Raw genomic sequence first — 18,255 nt, forward strand, 5'->3', positions numbered from 1 at the left:
TTACAAAACCATTTTTACCTTCTTGAACAAAACTACATCTATACACTTATGTTCTTATATATGTATTGATGTTATAGTTTTCATCATTCATTGAGTTTCCCACGCTCTTGTGTAGCAAGGGTGTGTAAACATGCTTGGACAACCAATTACCTTCCAGTTAACTATTATAGGGATAGTTAGAAGATACAAAACATTATTCCTATTACAAGGAACTACATCAAAGTCAGTTCATTAATGAGTCTATACTATACATTACATGTTACATGAATACACATACATGAGTACGCTTACATGGATACACTTACATGAGTACCTTACATGAATACATTACATGAGTACCTTTATGTAGATATATTTACCTGTATACACTTACATGAATAGTTGTATCTTGATTCACGAGGATGATTTATTAGTACCTTCTGTGTAAATTGTCCTGCCTATCCTAGTTCAACGGGATATCTAGACGAGACTAACCATTCCGAATCCCAGTTGTTGGCACCAGTGGTTGATGAACATCTATGGATGCCTACGGTTATTACTTATACTAGGAGTACCTTTACGGGACTGACCATTCATTGGGCCTACTGTTCGCTACACAGGTTGACGAACATCTACGGATCCCTACAGTTAATACTTATATTAGGAATACTTTTACGGGACTAACCCTTCCTCCCACCTGTTGTAGCTACAGAGGACAATTGAACAATCTACAGATGATCAAAGGTTATACATTTCGCTATTCGTGATGTTGTGTTAATCCTAATACAAAAGGATAACAATTACATTAGTACATTTTCCTATTACTTTATTTTGTGATACATTCACATACACGATGAGTTAGACTAAGTACTTTTAGTAATAGTCAAAAGAAAGGAAAAACTATCATTTTCACTTACAAAACATTCGGGTCTTGGTAGAAGACTACATTTCATACTAGTAGGAAATAAGGGATTTTCTAGGGTTTTCATTACTTACATCAACTGTTTCATTTAAAGATTTACAGGGCATTCATAACAGTTCTCCAAAACAAGACAATGACACTTAAATACTTATGAATTCATCAGCTTTAGGCTGATACTCGCTTTCAAAATAACTTGTATTCTCAGGTCACCAGTAGACAGGTACGATGGCCAGGTTTTGAGGAGATAGAGCACATACAAGACTCGTCTTTTATTTTGATTGTACATTTTGGTGTCTTATTACATTGAAAGAAGACACATGTATTAGAACTTTACTTTTAATGCAATGGATGATGTTGTTGCTTGTTTACTAATTTACACGGTTGTGATACTGTACATGACGTCCTCCACCTCGGAACGTTTCCGCCGTTCTTGGTTTTGGGGTGTGATAGATTGGTATTAGAGCATTGTTTATAGTCAATATAGTATATCAACCCATAAAAGATATGCTAACTATAAATACATTGGGATTAAAACAATCTGTCTAAGAGTTTATACTTTAAATAGTAAAATATTTAACTTAGTATACATGCATGCATTCATACTAAAATTCGTGTCACAATGACAAGAACAAAAGTATTACGATTGTTGAATATCACATGTAAGCTCGAGGATGTATGGTCAGTCTTGGGAGTGGCATAGCCTGATAAACTATGTTGTTCCGAGGAGTGATTAGCGCATGCCCAAGAATGGTTGTGATATGGCAACAAGTCTAAAAACTTACCAACATTACCACAATGAGAACATTATAACAGAACCTAAGTCTTCATTACTAAGTTGATAGTTGCTAAGTGGATACACTAAGGCTATATGTAACTAGGATGTTATAGACTTAGAATCGGTGAAAATTTTGCTTTACCCCTATTCCTTGGGAATAAGGAGTTAAGGTCACTTATTCGAAGGCCTATCATGTGTTGATTACATATAACTGGTATGCACTTTACAAATAGCGATATAACTAATGAAGATTTTCTAATAATTATCTAGATAGTTCGTCTAATAATTATTTTCTTACCCTAATTCTCGCGTAGATAACATGGCTTGACTCCATCCTTACGACAACCCGTACCTTCCGATTGAGGTCATTGCTGGTTGGTTTCAAGAAGAGCCAGAGAATGATCATCCTATCCCTGTGAATGATTACCATGATGAAGACCTCTCGGATGGTGCTAACTCTGAACCCGAGGTTGAGAACCTACCCCAGGCAGCTCCTTTTCTAATTCCTAACTCTCGTCTGGCTTTTCATGGCCCAACGCCTGAGTGGGTGGAATGTTTGGAAACATGAAGCCAAGGACAAGATCAGACCATGCCAACGAATGGTGACCGAAGCTTCTATGACTTGAGCAATGGGGTCTCAGCAGATAGAATCTTGCTAATCTTGGTCCGCAGAGTGGCCCGAAATGAGATTTAAGGCAGGACAGCCCTACATCAGATCACTAAAGTAGTTATCGATGCGAGAATGCATACCCTCCGCACCATTCATCTAGAAGATGCTCATGAGAGATCTGAGAGAAACCATGAAACCCTGCTAGAAGCACTGGCTGAATCTCGAGCCGACGTCATAGAACTTCGAGTACGCCAGAGGGTGTACGGAAGACACCTACTTGATGTGGAATGCCAACTGACTGAACTGAGAGTTCACCAAAGGGATGACCGTCGCCAGTAGCAGATGCTTTACTTTATTTTCCTTGTTAGAAGGGAATTGTGTTTTTTGTCTATGCCCGATGTGGCATTTTCTATGAAACTATCTTGTACTGTAAGTACTTTTGGTTAGGTCTTTATGCTGTCAAGAACTATTTTCTCTGGATATGATGTAAGCCCTTTTTACAAGGTCATTTTCCTGAACTTGTACGTCATGAATATCAAAGATATTGATAGTCGGCTAACTTCTTTGTCATTTTTTATTCAAATACTCTTATCATACTTTCAATAGAGTCTATCTGAAACATGCTTTAGTCAAGTCAATGGACTATAGCAATTTAAATATGGAGGCATCTCCAAGTCTCTTTTAATGGTTGGATCATGTTATTCACCAACCAACGATACCTCGGCTCGAACGACAAACGTCTTGATACCACTGTATGAGCTTACTTCCACTTTTTCTATGACTGCCTCATAGGGATGTAGGTTAAACCTTCATGAACATGCTTCCATTCCGTAATAGGACTGCATCATAGGGATGTAGGTTGAACCTTAGAGAACATACTTCTATTCTTCACATGAGCGATCGAAGTACGTCTAGGTTTAACCATTCTCGCTCACAAATTCATTTTCTTTCCGTGTAATAGAATCATGTCGCCAAAGAAAAACGATCAGCCCATCAACCAACCACCAACTCTTTAGATTGATGCAGCTACCTTTCAAGCTGCAGTCTCGGCTGCCATGTCAGCTATTCTATCCCACCTTAACGCTAACAACACAAATGTTAGCGGGATTGTTAACAACGATTCCAATCCGAGTTACAATCAAGCACCTCAACGAGCAGCAAACTACCACGACACCCCGAGTCCCAAGACCAAGTGATCATTCGACATAATCTTCATTATTGTGTTTGTTCTTATTTTCCGCATCTTGTTCATCAAATCACAATTAGGGTTTTAATCCTAACAAGTGGTATCAGAGCAGGTCTTTGAAGATCTATTGATTTTTGAAGTATCGGTTCTTGATTTGATGATTTTCTGCACATATATTGAAGATTATTGGTGTTTTGGCGGTATGGAATCAAGATTTTTGTACAAGTTACTGTTCATGGAGATTTATACTGTTCATATGGTATTTTTTCGATTCATTCTTCTGTTCATATTGGATCTGGTCGTTAGCTTAATCCAAAAATCTATTGATGTTAGTCATTTGTTTCAATCCAATTTGATCTATTCGATTCTAATTTTGATCTGGCTCATATTCTTGGCCGACTCACTGTTCATGGTCCACATATTTGTTAAAGATCTAGTTTTTCTTTGGCCCTAACATTATATCTGCTTTCCGATTGTGTCTTCTGTGTTCAATTCAAGCATCGATCGTTTCTTTGATGCTGCCTTATTCCACTTCATCTTTGTTCTTCTATTCATGAATTGTAATCTGTAAACCATAATATTGTCAAAATCGATTCTTTCATCTAATGTAGATGTTGATTAGTGACTTGATTGATCTGAAAAAAAAAACGATTTTGGTATTGATCAACAATCGCTTTTGATGGTCCTAGAAAGAAAAGTCAAAATCCGAGGTGTGAATATATTCTTTTTGATCAGAACTATAAAATCAGATTTTTGGAATAGAAATTGGAACGAAGGAGATTTGTGGTCCTTGTCAGATCTTGAATCATGATTTGGCTTGACGTCCTATTCGCTTTGCCAAGCAGGTCTCTTAATAGAGGCTTAATAACATCGATTGAATGATGTTGAATTCGCAATCTTACCTACAAACAAACGAAATTGATTGTCATATTCGTGTTACATGAACTGCAAACGAATCAATCTCAATTGGGACGAACATTGGTCAATAGAAAAGTCAAAATCGCTGTGAAATCCTTACCTATGAAAGCTCGTTTACTGTGCTTCTCATTGGGGTATAATCGATGAAATTGAAGCGAATCTATGATTGGGTTTGTCTGTTACCTTGGAACGAAAGAAAGGAAGACAAAAAGCGAACTTGTGGTTCGGCTTGGCTAATGTTTCGCTCTTTGTTTGCATCGTCATGCTTGATTTCGCTTTTGTATCAATGGCCTTGGGACGTACCTGGACCGAACTTGGATTCGATTGCTTGTGCTCAAGATGAACATGGAACAAACTTGGGTTCGTTTGTTGCCAGGAACGAAGGGGTTGGTAATTTCAAAGATTTGGATTTCAATCGCGAGTTACTGTCCGTTCCAGTCGCATTCATCGGCATCTAAATGGGAAAGAAGACTTAATGTTTCATTTTTAATCCCAACAAGTGGTATGATTAGATTCGTTTTTGTTGATTCGCTTTCGGGTGTGAACGATTGATTTGGGGCTTGACAACCTGCGAACGAATGAAACTGGAATTGGAAATCAATTGGGAAGAACAATCATCAAACGAAGGTCAAAATTACCTTACCTGTGAACGATCGAACGAACATCTGTGAGACTAATTCGGAGCGAAAGGATTTGGAATTAATTTATGGGCTACCTCTGACGTTCGTTGATGTGGATTCGCTTTGATTGATGGAGTTGGAACGAGCCTAGAATGATCTTGGGTTCGTTTGTTAAAAATTGGAACGAAAGGTCTTGAAGAGAATGTATAGTGAGAACAATAAGCGAACCTGGGAATGGAGACTTGCCTTGGGGTATAATCAACGGAATTGGAACGAACCTCGATCTAACTTTGGGTTCGCGTGATTATGCTTGGAACGAAGAATGAACCGAAAGCGAAAGGAGTTTCGCCTGATGAAGCTTGATATGGAAATAAGAAACGAACCGAACGTTCGGTTGTATTCGCTTCAGGTGAATAAATGGCGGTCTTGAAACGAACTTAGGTTCGGTTGCTTGTACTTGAAACGAAAGTCTACAAGGAGTTGATTGGAAACGTATGTGTGGTTTCGTTTGTGAACGCTCGTTTGAGCCCCCTTCCAGTCGTGTTCTTTATATCAGGGGTAAATTGGGGAAGATGACTTAACGTTTCTTTTTTTGTCCCTGCAACACCTACGCTTTGTCAATTCCGGTCCCTGTATTTTTCATGGCTTGGCGATTATGGACCATTTCCAGAATCTGTTACAAATGAAGGGGCATCTGATGCAAAATTACCTTTTCAGTCCTGGATCTTTCAGCAAAGTGACAATTTCAGCCCATTTTTCGAAAAATTTGCAATTTTAAGGGCTGGTGAACAGTTTTGGATTTTTCAACGCACATATTTTTTTTTGTGAACAGAAAATTATGGATTCCATCAAGTCTTGGCGGTTCGGAAAAGTCGTTTTTCGTGATAACGTCAAATTTTCACGACTTTTTCGGATTTTATACTTCATTGTGTATATCTTTTTGTCGCGGGGGAGCATAGTAAATTTTTATCCATTCAAGATCATTCTCATGACCATTTGAAGGCTTTATAATCATGTTTTTGATTATAAATTGGGGGAGAATTTGGTATGGCCATTCGAAATTGGATTTGTGACTTTTCAAAGTTGAAGACTTTTGATAAAGCTTGTGGGAGAATTATGAAGGTAGCTTTTACAATAGAAGTTCTTCATCGAGCACTACTAAGGTTTTTACAGAGAAGTATCCTTTACAGCGGAAGTTTTTCATCGAGCTCTACTAAGGACTTGTTATATCTCCGACTTCTTGTATTTTCTCGATCAAGTGGCATTACGAATCTTAAAGTTTGGGTTGTTACATGATATTTTTTTGATGGCTTATATCATTAGCTTATTTGAAGATCATTGTGACTTGGAGGGGGAGCTCTTCAAAGACAAGAAGTGATTCAGTTTCTTTGTTCTGAAATGGGTTTTATGGCGGGTTTGGTTTTCATGAAGATTCTTTGGGATTACATTCGAAAAATGAAGTTTAAAGACATTACTTCAGTGCTTGATTTATATATCCTAGAGCCCGTGTTTGAAGATTATTGAAGAATCAAGATTCGTGGATTGCTTCATATATTCCTCGTTGCAGATCTTTTTATTTGCTAGATGCTTGTTTTGGAAGTTAAAGCATTGTCATCCATTCCATACTTTGAGGGGGAGATTGTAGGGTTTCAAAGCACTCCATGGATGATGGCAATGGGCCCCTTTGATGAATTCTAGGTTAAAAGCCCAAGACTTGTCTTTTCCCTATAAATAGTCATGTATTATTCACAATTAGGGTTAAGAGAGGGAGGCAAAATGTAGCCGCCACGTGAGGTTTCTTATGTAGTGTTAGATTATTTAGTCTATGCTTTAAGTGTAATTTATTCCTCATATTTCAATAAATCGAGTGATCATTCGACATAATCTTCATTATTGTGTTTGTTCTTATTTTCCGCATCTTGTTCATCAAATCACAATTAGGGTTTTAATCCTAACAAGTATTGATGAGATTAAACTAACCTTTAATCTATAAAGATCGATTAGATCTTGAACAAGTATATAAACATAAAACAATATGAATGCAATAATAAGAACAAGTCAAGATGGAATCAAACGTGTCGAATGATTAAACAAAATCCTCAGAAGAGCTCTATTAGGAACATCAACTGTAGAGGATTGGAAGGTTACAAGAACGATTAAAGAAACATGTTATCGTCTAGATGAATCACTATTTCCTAGATCTCAAAAAACGTTAACCTAATATGCATGCAAGCGTAAACTTATATACAAAACATAAAAGGTTCTCGGTTGGACAGGCCCAAACCGGAATACAAAATAACTTATGCTATCGAGTCCAAAAGACGCAATCTTCAAAATAATCTTCAGCCCAACAATCTCCCCCTTTGCGTCAATTTGGAGCGAGACCTTCACTAGTTACTTGGGCCAGCAGCTGAAGCAGGTACCTTCTTCTTCACGGTGCTAAACAGACATTTGGTGATGGAGAGAATGGTCTGTCTAAACCGAATGTACCAATTAATCATATCTTCGAAGTACTTGATGTCATCAGCTGTGTTCTCATTACACCGTTTGATAATGAATAACACATGCTCCAAACAAGTTGTGGTGTAAAGGTGCTTGTCAGCTAAAGCGAAGAGACATTTCTGTCCTTCCGCTCTAGTGAACATAACCGAGTTGCATCTCGGGTCGATCCTGCCCAATTGCATTTGGTTGAGATCACTGGTCGATCCCACAGGAGCAATCTTTGGTTTCTTCTTGAAGACTGTGGCGACCTCCTGATCCATTAGGGCAACCTCCATGATGTAGCAGGCTAACATCCTTTTGACATGGTCTAGAATGGGACCATATTCGGCTTCATTAGTCAAAAGGATATTATACAGGACAATCCAATCATGAGGATTTAGATTCGGTAGATCTGCCAGGGAGATAATATGAGCAGTTCTTGCAGATCCCCGAATCAACTTGAACCGAACGTTTATGAAACGACCTTCGGTATAAGGTTTCAGCACCCGAACGTTTACAATCTTCTGGGCGCTCCAAGTGAGGTATTGAGGACAAGAAGCCGCCAGATAGAAGTCAATGAGCTCCCTGTTAAGCTCATCATTCGGGTGAGGGACTTCAAAGATGTTTGAGAAGACGTGGAAGATGAACGCCTTTCGAGTCAGCGGCATATCGAACTGCGAATCGACAATGTTGTTGCAGTCGAACGAGATAACCGGCTCGAGCCATAAAATACTAGGAGTTTCTATGGCCCTTTTAATCAAATGTTCCCTGGTCCAGGCAGGGAAGAGAGTCTTCCGGCTCTCAAGGACATCATGGGCTTCCTTTTGTTTGCGTTCGGCTTCTTCAGCCTCTCGCGCCACACGACTGGCATCATCATAAACCTTTCGACTGTTCTTTCTTTTTAAAATGTCAGCAATGGTCTCCTTGTCTCCTTCTTCATCTTCTTCCTCAGCTAAGTTTTTGCCTTTGTTCTTCACACCCGAGCCTAAAGCTTGACCAGTCGGAGATGGTTCGGTCGTGTGAGTAGCTTTGGAGGAAGGAGGTGGTTTCGATCCTGTCTTCTCATCTCCCCCTTGTTTTGGAATGGACAAGAAACTCGGTAGCCCTTCGACTTTGTTGAGAAGATCGATGGCTGGAGAGAGTTTTTCAGCGAGGGAACGCCTCACCGAAAACTTTAGAATGGGATCGTGTGCTTCCAGGATGTTGGATATTGCGGCGTGGACATCTGAAACACACGTTTTGATCACCTCCCTTTCGGATCGAAGATCTTCCAATTGTTGTTGGGAGTTGGAGATTTGTGTGCTCTTGACCTTGAGGGCGGTTGTTTTGCTCGCCAGATCGTCCATCAACGAATGCTCGGTTGCAAGATCCTCTTGTAGCTTGGCGAGGCGAGCATCGATGGAGGCACGAAGTGCCGAATTGTCGTCGCTTAGGTTTTGGCGAAGAGTAGCGAACGAAGTCAACTCCGAAGAGACAAAGTTGGCCAATTGCTGAACAATTGGTTCCAAAGATGTATTGGTGGCATGGGCGCTTTCCTGCAAGGACTTCAGCAGTTCAGAAGCGTCAGAGAATAGTTTATCAACTTTTGCGGTCGCTGCCTCACAGGCTTTAGTGAAGGCATCAATCGCAGCAGTTGCTGAGGCCACCGAATCATGTTGAGCCCTGGAGAAGGCATCAACAATTTTCTGAAGGGCAACTTCAGAAAGAGAGGACTGCTGGTTGGAAGAGGAGGCGAGAAGTAGGTCAATCTTCTCGTTAAGCTCTTTGAGATGCTTCTTTGTCACTGGAGCATCATCCTCCTCGTCACTCTGAACCTGAAACGGACTATAGTAGACCGAATCAAAGATCATGTGTTCACCACCAAGATAAGGGGGTGGTGAAGTTGGGGGTGTTGTGGGTTTGGTAGGATCAGGTTGAGTGGGTGTTGGTATAATTTTGGGTGGTGGTTGAGTATGAGTAGTTTCGGTTGTATGGGTTTCGGTTTGTGGTGGTTCGGTTACGTGAGGTGATTCGGTTGTAGTGGTAAAGATTGGTGGAGGTGAAGGAACTGGGGAATTGTGAAGTTCCATCTCTGGGGTAGGGGACCGAGGTGGTGTGTTGCCGCATTGAGGAGATTCGTCTCCTTGAGAGCCGTCAGAGCCCGAACTCTCACCCTCAGAGTCACTCGAAGAAGAGGGAATTACAAGCTTTCACTTCGGTTGAGTCTTCCTCCTCTTCGGCTGTGGGGATTGTGCAGCCTTCGTTTGTTTCCTCTTTTTGGGAGAAGGTCCCTTTGGAGCTTTGGACGCATGCTTCCCTTTTTCCGCCTTTTTGCCCCTGCTCACCGGTTTGTCTGCATCGTGAATCGACCTGAGCATATCCGGTGTCAGTTCCCTTGGACCAGTTGGCCTAAGCTCCTTGATCTTCCGAATCAATCTGCTGTCAGATGCCACGTCGCCATACATTGACTCTGGGATGGGGCCAATGAAGGAAAATTTTGATGCATCTGAGACGATGATCTTCTTGGTATGGAATGTACCAACAGAAGACATCGATGCACCATCAGCAGTGGGAACATCAAATTTATCCATAGCCCATTTGTAATCAAGATCCAGAAGCGGGCCAACGACACCTCAGAGTGTCGGGATGATGAGGAGAGGCTCTGGATAAGCTGTTGCCATAGGACAAACCCATAGTCCAGGTTAATCCCGTTGTAAACTCCATACATTATTGACAGGAAAAGACGACTTGCACCGTCGGATCCTGAGCTCCTTTCCGACAAGCCCTTGAAAAGGACTGTAAATAGGCCATTCCACTGTGGCGGCAGGCAAGACTTTTTAAACTTAGCGACAGAGGTGAGAACCTCTGTGTATCCCATGTTGTAAAACATGTTATACAGATGACCAATCTGAATCGACTCCGGATGAACTCTTGAAGGGTCAATAGCAAACCCTAGCAAGGTGCAGAAGCGTTGGCGAGAGACTGAGGTCTTGTGTTCTGCAAGCTCGAAAAACACCAGGTCGACGGCCTTGTCGTAGTAGGCAGTTGCGTAGACCTTCGATAGGGCCACCATTGACACAAATTCAATTCTGGAGAGAGCCGGAGCAAGTTGGGAATACTTCAAACATTCAATGACCGGCGACATATAGGAGTCGTACGCCAGTGGGTTAAGATCAATGACCAGACATTGTTGTGGGCGGATGGGAAGGATCTGTGAGGTAGCATGAACGGAAGATGAATCAGCCATTTTTGCAGGTATGAAGAAGATGATGAACAGGAAACTGTTTGGGAGTATTTGCTCGTTGGAAATTTTGGAGACAGTAAAGAGGTAAAAGGTGGTGTTGAGGGCTTTTTATAGTGGGTGAGAGGAGAGAGAAAAATCGTTTCAAATCTCTTATGGAAATTTGAACCGGGTTCTTGAGTGACAGATGGATGACAGTTGAGGCATGCGATGATCACGTAGGAGAGAGAGTGTCAGGTTCCTAGGATCACGCCGCTCAACAAGCGCCGTTTCAGTGAGACAAGCCGTTACCATTTCTGCACGCACATTTAATGCCACAGGACAAGAGAGACCTTAAGGTTAAAGTGTGGATTCCCGTTAAATTACGATCAAACATTTATTAAGAAATGTTGAAAGGCTTCTTTTAATTAGGCTAAATAAGGGTGGCTTGGAAAAATATAAAAACTCAGAAGAAAATTAAAAACTGGATCCCAAGGGAAGAAATGTTATGGTGTTTAACAATTTCATAGGAATCACACAAAGTAGAATTTGAGATTTTAGTAGGGTACATTCGTCAATCCTTTAGTGAAAACTTGAGCAACTTAATTGTTCACCGTCAATTCATTAGGTGTTGAATTTTGGGTTTCACTTAGCTCGTAGTGACACAAGACTAAGATCATAAACACAGATGTTGTGTAACCATAAACCTCAGCGGTAATTTCTGAGAGTCTCAAGGGTTACTATGATGGAATGAGTGTAGTGGAGAAGTAAAGTGGAGATGGTGTAAGAGAACGTAGTACCTCTGCTGCGAAAATAAGGACCAAGCAGGAAATTCTTAACTCATGTGAGAAAAGAGTGAGGTAGCTCACGATTAGAATAAATGAGTTAGCCTTATTGGGAAGACAAGGTTTGTGTATACCAGGTCATGAAGGCCATTATTCAAAATCTTATGAGGCTTGAGACACATACAGCAGCATGCTTCTAGCGACACTTAGGTAATTCATCAAATTTATCCCCATAAACGAACACGAACACACAAGAAATAAATAAAAAAAAAATATTTTTGGAGTTTTTGAGATTAAAAAAAATAAGCAAGAAGAAAAGAAAAAGAATAAAACTTAAAAAAAACTTTGGAAAGAATATGAAAAACAGAACCCGAATGTTCGGTTGGTTTCGGTTCAAGAAAATTTTGAAAAACCGAACCCGAACCTTCGGTTGGTTTCGGTTTAGGAGAAATTTTCAGAAACCAAGGAATTTAGACATACAAGGAAAAATATTTTTAACACAAGGAAAAACAAAATTGTACAATAAATATATAACAGAGAAAGACTACCTTTGACGTAATGAGCGAGTCAGATAGTTGAACCGAACCCAAACGTTCGGTTGGTTTCACTTCTTACGTTTGAGGTTGAGAGGTAGTGTGAGGTACTGACTCTGATTCCATCATACCTAGCCCTTGCAATATTTTATTGAATGATGCTTCAGGAAGAGCTTTGGTAAAGACGTCAGCCAGTTGATCAGTGGTTCTTACGAAGTGAACTTTGACGTTTCCATCTTCCACGTGATCTTTGATGAAGTGATACCTCAGTGCTATGTGTTTGGTTTTAGAGTGTTGCACCGGGTTATGACAGATCCTAATTGCACTTTCAGAGTCACAATATAGTGGGCTCTTCTTCATATTGAGTCCATAGTCTCGAAGTTGACTCTGGATCCAAATCACTTGTGATGTGCAGGATGCAGCGGCAATGTATTCCGCTTCGGCAGTAGACAATGACACACACGTTTGTTTCTTGGATTGCCAGCTGACCAACTTCCCGTCAAGGAATTGACAGCCACCGGTTGTGCTTTTACGGTCGAGTCCACATCCTCCAAGGTCAGCATCAGAATAGGCTTGAACGAAGAAGCTTGAGTTGGATGGATACCATAGACCTAAGGAGGTGGTTCGTTTGAGATAGCGTAAGATGTTCTTCACTGCAAGCATGTGAGGTTCGCATGGGTTTGCCTGAAATCGAGCACAATAACACACAGAAAACATGATATCAGGTCTGCTAGCAGTTAGATACATCAGTGAGCCTATCATTTGATGATAGAGCGTGATATCGACAGCCGGTTTGTCTAAAGATGGGGTAAGCTTGGTGCCGAATGCCATTGGGACTTTGACCTTTGAGTCTCCCATCATGCCAAACTTTGCTAGGAGAGTCTTCGTGTAAGCTTCCTGATTAATAAAGATGCCTTCGGGTCTCTGTCTTATGTTTAAACCAAGGAAAAAGTTAATAGGACCCAGTGAGCTCATTTCAAACTTAGTCTCCATCAGCTTTCTGAATTCAGCTGTTAAGCTGGGATTCGTGGAGCCAAAGATGATGTCATCGACATAAATTTGAACTATCATAAGGTGGTTACCTTCCTTTTTGCGAAAGAAGGTTGGGTCAACCGAACCTTGTTTAAATTTAGACATCTTTAAAAATTTTGTAAGCGTTTCATACCAGGCTCTCGGAGCTTGTTTGAGGCCGTACACAGCTTTATCCAGAATATAGCAATGATTTGGATGCTTTTCGTTCACGAACCCAGGAGGTTGCTCCACATACACAGTTTCTTTGAGTTCTCCATTGAGAAATGCACACTTGACGTCCATTTGGAAAACCTCAAAGTTTTTGTGAGTAGCATAAGCCAGAAATATTCTAACAGATTCTAGCCTAGCTACTGGAGCGAAAGTCTCTTCATAGTCTATCCCTTCCTCCTGACAGTATCCCTTTACCACCAGACGAGCCTTGTTCCTTATAACATTACCTTCCTTGTCCATTTTGTTCCTAAAAACCCATTTGAGACCCACAACCGAAGCATCTGGAGGAGTTGGAATGAGGCGCCAGACTTTGTTCCTTTCAAATTCGTTCAGTTCATCCTGCATTGCTTGAACCCAATCAGAGTGATCTAGGGCAGTGTTAACTGTCTTCGGTTTAACTTTTGATACGAATGAGTTAAACATACAAAACTCAACCTTTGAAAATAAGGATGTCTGTTTTGCCTTCAGTTGTGATCGGGTCAGAACTTTTTCAGATACATCACCAACTACTTGAGAGATAGGATGATCTCTGGTCCATTTGATAAGAGGAGGGTAATTCAGATCAAAGGTTGGGTCTAGTTCAGCATTAATCATTTCTTCTGGCTCATATTGGCTATCGTACTCAAGCATCATATCATTATGTTCCCCCTCAATTGATGAGCTTTGAGAAGCATGCGGTTCAGGTGTCTCTTGTGGTGCTGAGCTTCCAGGCGTTGAAGCACCTTCGGTTGCAGAGGTATCATCGGTTGGAGAAGCACCTTCGGGTGATGAAGGACCTTCGGTTGAAGTGGTAGAATTTGGCTCCCCCTGGACTTGTGAGCTTGGCTCCCCCTCGACTTGTGAGCTTGGCTCCCCCTCGACATGAGCGTTGTTGGAAGGAGAGTCATTAGTGGTCGATCCTCCTTCATGCATTCTTCTTGCAGCATCTTCGACAATCTGCTTCATATGATCAACTTTGTTGTCTGCTGCACCTGCTTCGGAGAGTAAAGCTTTCTCTGGTTCGTCAATGAGCTCCAGAAATGTCTCGTATAAATTGGCGACCGAGACTGTGACCTGGCCAGTTAGAGGAAAGATTTCCCCAGAGGTGTCTTCTTTGGCCTGTAGCTTCTTGACATAGCTATCGTCAAAGGTCACATAGTATGTCTCTTCAATCCTTCTCGAACGCTTGTTTAGGACCCTGTACGCCTTGGATGTGAGCGAGTAACCCAGAAAAATTCCCTCGTCGGCTTTGACATCAAACTTGTTGCGGTGTTCTTTAGAATTAAAGATGAAACACCTTGAGCCGAACACATGGAAAAATTTCACATTGGGCTTTCTGTTGTTTAGTATCTCATATGGAGTGAGCGTGAAACGCTTGTTGAGATAGGACCTATTCTGTGTAAAACAAGCAGCCGAAATAGCGTCAGCCCAAAAATAAAGAGGTAAGGAAGCGAAACTTAGCATAGTTCGGGCAGCTTCACACAAATATCAGTTTCGTCTTTCGACTATTCCGTTCTTTTGCGGTGTGTAGGGAGCTGAGAAATTGTGACTAATTCCCTTTTCTTCAAGATACTCTTCAAACTCCCTGTTCTTGAATTCGAGACCATTATCGCTCCTGATGTTGCGGACGACCTTCTTGAGCTGTATTTCAGTTTGCTTGATAAACACTTTCAACTTTTGAGTCGCTTCAGATTTGAGCTTTAGAAAGAATACCCATGTAAATCGTGAAAAGTCATCAACAATAACAAGAATATACTTGCTACCACCGATGCTTTCGATAGATGAAGGACCACACAAATCGATATGAAGTAATTCGAGTGGTTCAACAACTTTTGTGTTGATTATAGATGGGTGACTTTGATGACTCTGCTTCCCCATTTCGCATGCAGCACACAAATGATCTCTGTCGAACTTGAGCAATGGAAGACCTCTAACATGACCTCCAGTGACAAGTCGGTTGATATCTTTAAAATTGAGATGAAAGAGTCTTCGGTGCCACAACCAGCTTTCGTCGGATTGAGCTTTTGACAACAAGCATATAGCTGGGTTTCCTTTGATGGGTTTAAGGTTTAAGGGAAACATTTCACCCTTTCGCTCTGACTTGAGAATCACTTTCTTTGTCTTTTTCTCTATGATTTCAGAACCTTCATCATCGAATGAGACTTTGAGACCTGTACCCCAACAAGCTGAGATACACTAATGAGGTTGTGTTGAAGTCCTTCCACATAAGCCACCTTCCTTATGGTAAAGTCCCCATTTGTTATCATCCCGTATCCCTTTATGGTGCCGAAAGAATTATTTCCAAACTTGACGTTGCCACCATTTGCAAGAGATCTGTATTCCCTAAGCTCCTCTTTCCTCCCTGTCATGTGACGTGAGCAGCCACTATCGATGTACCATTCTTCGTCGAACTGCTCGTCACTTATAACCTGCAAAAATTAGGCAGATTTAGGAACCCAAAGTTTCTTGGGTCCACGTGAGCTTTGCATGGGAACGGGAACAGTAAGAGAGACGTCAACAAGATAAGTTCGTTTTATAAGAGTTGTTTCATCTTTCTTTATAATGGTAAAAACTTTTATTTTGTTAGGATTGAGTGTGTTCGGTTTGGACTCTGGTTTGGATTCATTGACCTTCTGCTTTCCCTTTTGTTCAGCTAACGAATGAGATTTTTGAGAACTAGTGGAGTTAGCTTTAGAACAAGATGAAGATGAATCGGTGGAAGTAGAAGAATTAGAAGAATTAGAATGAGAGAATTTGGATTGAGAGGACTTCCTTGCTGGAGACTCGAGGTGACCTTTTTTGCTTTTGATCGTTGGAGGGACTGACCTTAGAGTCTTGATCTCTTTTGACTTCAGAACCGAACCTTTGCGTTCGGTTTGAGCTGTCCTTGGAACCGAACCTTTGGTTTCGGTTCAAGTCTTTTTCAGAACCGAACCTTTGCCTTCGGTTGATATTTTCTCGTGAATCGAACCTTGGCTTTCGGTTGTTGTGACTTTCAGGCTTTCCTACAGGATTGTTTTCATACTTCAGATTCTTGTCTTGGTGTGAGAAATATGCATTCTGGGAATGCCAGAATTGTTTCCTTTCAGAAAGGTTCTTCCTGTATCTATTGTTCCTTTCTCTCTTCCTATTCCTCATCTGTTTAGGTTGATGATGAACATTCGCTTTCGTTTTCGGTGTCTCCTTGGCTGGTTCCTTTTGAACTGCAGGAGTTTTACTTTGAGCCGAAGTAGCAGAGGGAATGTCTGTAGAAGTTCCACTTTGAGCTGAGGGAGTAGAAGTAGCGTGTTCTTTTGCCGAACGATCATCCTCCTGAGGAATATCTTTTGTACCACTGGTGCTTGGCTCATCGAAATTATCTGGCTTATTCAAGGGTTCAGGTATGTATCTTCCTTTGCTCTTCCAGGAAGTTCTTTCAGATAAGCCAATAGTTTCGTTTGCATTATCTATTGGAGCTTCCCAGAAGTACTCATCGCATCCATCAGCATTGTCTTCGTTTACAATAGCTGTGAGTTCAGCTGTTTGATGTTCGGTAACTCCTGTCACCTTGTATACTTGATTCGGAGTGGTCCTGACCTTTTGATACACAACTGCTTTCTCAACTAATATCGGGGACTTTTGATGGGACAATCGAGCGAACTCCACTGAATTTTCAGAAATAAGATTCTTGTGGTTTTCAGGTTCGTTTTTAATAAATTCTGAGCAGTCAACCATGTCCTCTACAGAAATTTCACTCATGTTTTCATCCTCATTAAGCTCAGATGCATTTTCAACATCAATTTTGTTTTCTGAGCTTACGTTGGCGTTTAAAGAGTCAAATTTTTGCATGGTTTCGATTCTCAGTTTAAGTCTGTCATATTCATCCAAAAGGTTTTTAAGCATGTCCTTGTGGTCCTTGGATTTAATGAAGGACTAAATTTTGTCCAGTCCATACATGTAGGTCGGATTGACATCATCAGACGATATCACACTCTCACAATTGTAGGCTTCAGCATCGATTTCATCCTCCTTAAACTCTAGGAAGGGCAAAATCATGCGATGGATCTTTTGGCCTATTTCACAATCCAAGTGAAGCTGAGTAATATTAGAATACAAACGTTTAGCAATTAAACAAAAAACATTCCGCTGTTTTAACAATTTTAAATTGTCTCTTTGCAAATAAATGTTTTCGTCATTAACTTTAACTAATTCCGACTCCTTTAACTCGATCCACATTCTCCGCTCCTCACTCTTCGACGCCACCCTGCTTAATTGATCAGTTAGGTTAGAATTGGTGACTCGAGTTTGAGTTAAGCTACTATCTAGATGAGAAATTCTTGTATTAACGTTTTTTAGTTCTTTCTCATATGAGGATGGTGGTACTTTGGATGAAATAAAAACAGATTGTACCTTCTTTATCAGTTCATCGAGCTCATTGAACTGCTTGCTAAGTGGTTTGGCCGTAAAGCACATGTCCTCCTGTACCTTCGGTCTATCGCTTCCTCCATCGGTGTTGTATCCCCTCATTTGAGATACGTCAGTCACCATGAAGCATCTTCCTCCACTGCTTTCCTCCTTAGCCACATAAGCCTTTCTATGGGTAGGCTTCCTCACTTCATCGTCTTCTAAGTCGGTAGACCAAACTTCCGTGCTACCGAACTCGTCATCTTTAACCGAACCCTGCACAATGAGAGCATTAATAGAGGGGTTAGCGGTAGACTTCTTCTTTCTCAACTCGTCCAATCTTTTCTGCAACACAGCTTCCTCATCATTTCCATCATCCTTTTCAGCCATCTTCTTAAGGACACAGTCCTTAGCATAGTGGTTTTTACCACCACAGTAGAAACAACTTACTCCGGAATCGCCATCCACCTTCGGTTCCTTCTTGTGCTCCTCAGCCTTCGGTTCATTGTTCACCTTTTCAGAGCTGTAACTCTTCTGCCAGTTTCGGTTTTTGTTGCTGGGGAATCTCTTCTTTATGAACCTCTTGGGATTGGACACCATCATGGCATAATCCTCAGACGTGAGATCATATTCCTCCAAGTTG

General features: G+C 41.0%; 1 long non-coding RNA gene across 1 annotated transcript; it reads right to left on the bottom strand.

Moving 5' to 3' along the window:
• Positions 1-3,774: 3,774 nt before the first annotated feature.
• Positions 3,775-5,532, bottom strand: LOC145003940 (uncharacterized). Its single transcript, XR_013662210.1, has 3 exons — positions 5,034-5,532; positions 4,491-4,958; positions 3,775-4,374 (listed from the first exon to the last, which is right to left on the bottom strand). It is a non-coding gene; the product is annotated as an uncharacterized LOC145003940 (long non-coding RNA).
• Between the last annotated feature and the right edge of the window lie 12,723 nt (positions 5,533-18,255).

This window comes from Lactuca saligna, chromosome 7, assembly GCF_052625555.1.
Source record: "Lactuca saligna cultivar CGN05327 chromosome 7, ASM5262555v1, whole genome shotgun sequence".
Classification (NCBI taxonomy): Eukaryota; Viridiplantae; Streptophyta; class Magnoliopsida; order Asterales; family Asteraceae; genus Lactuca; species Lactuca saligna.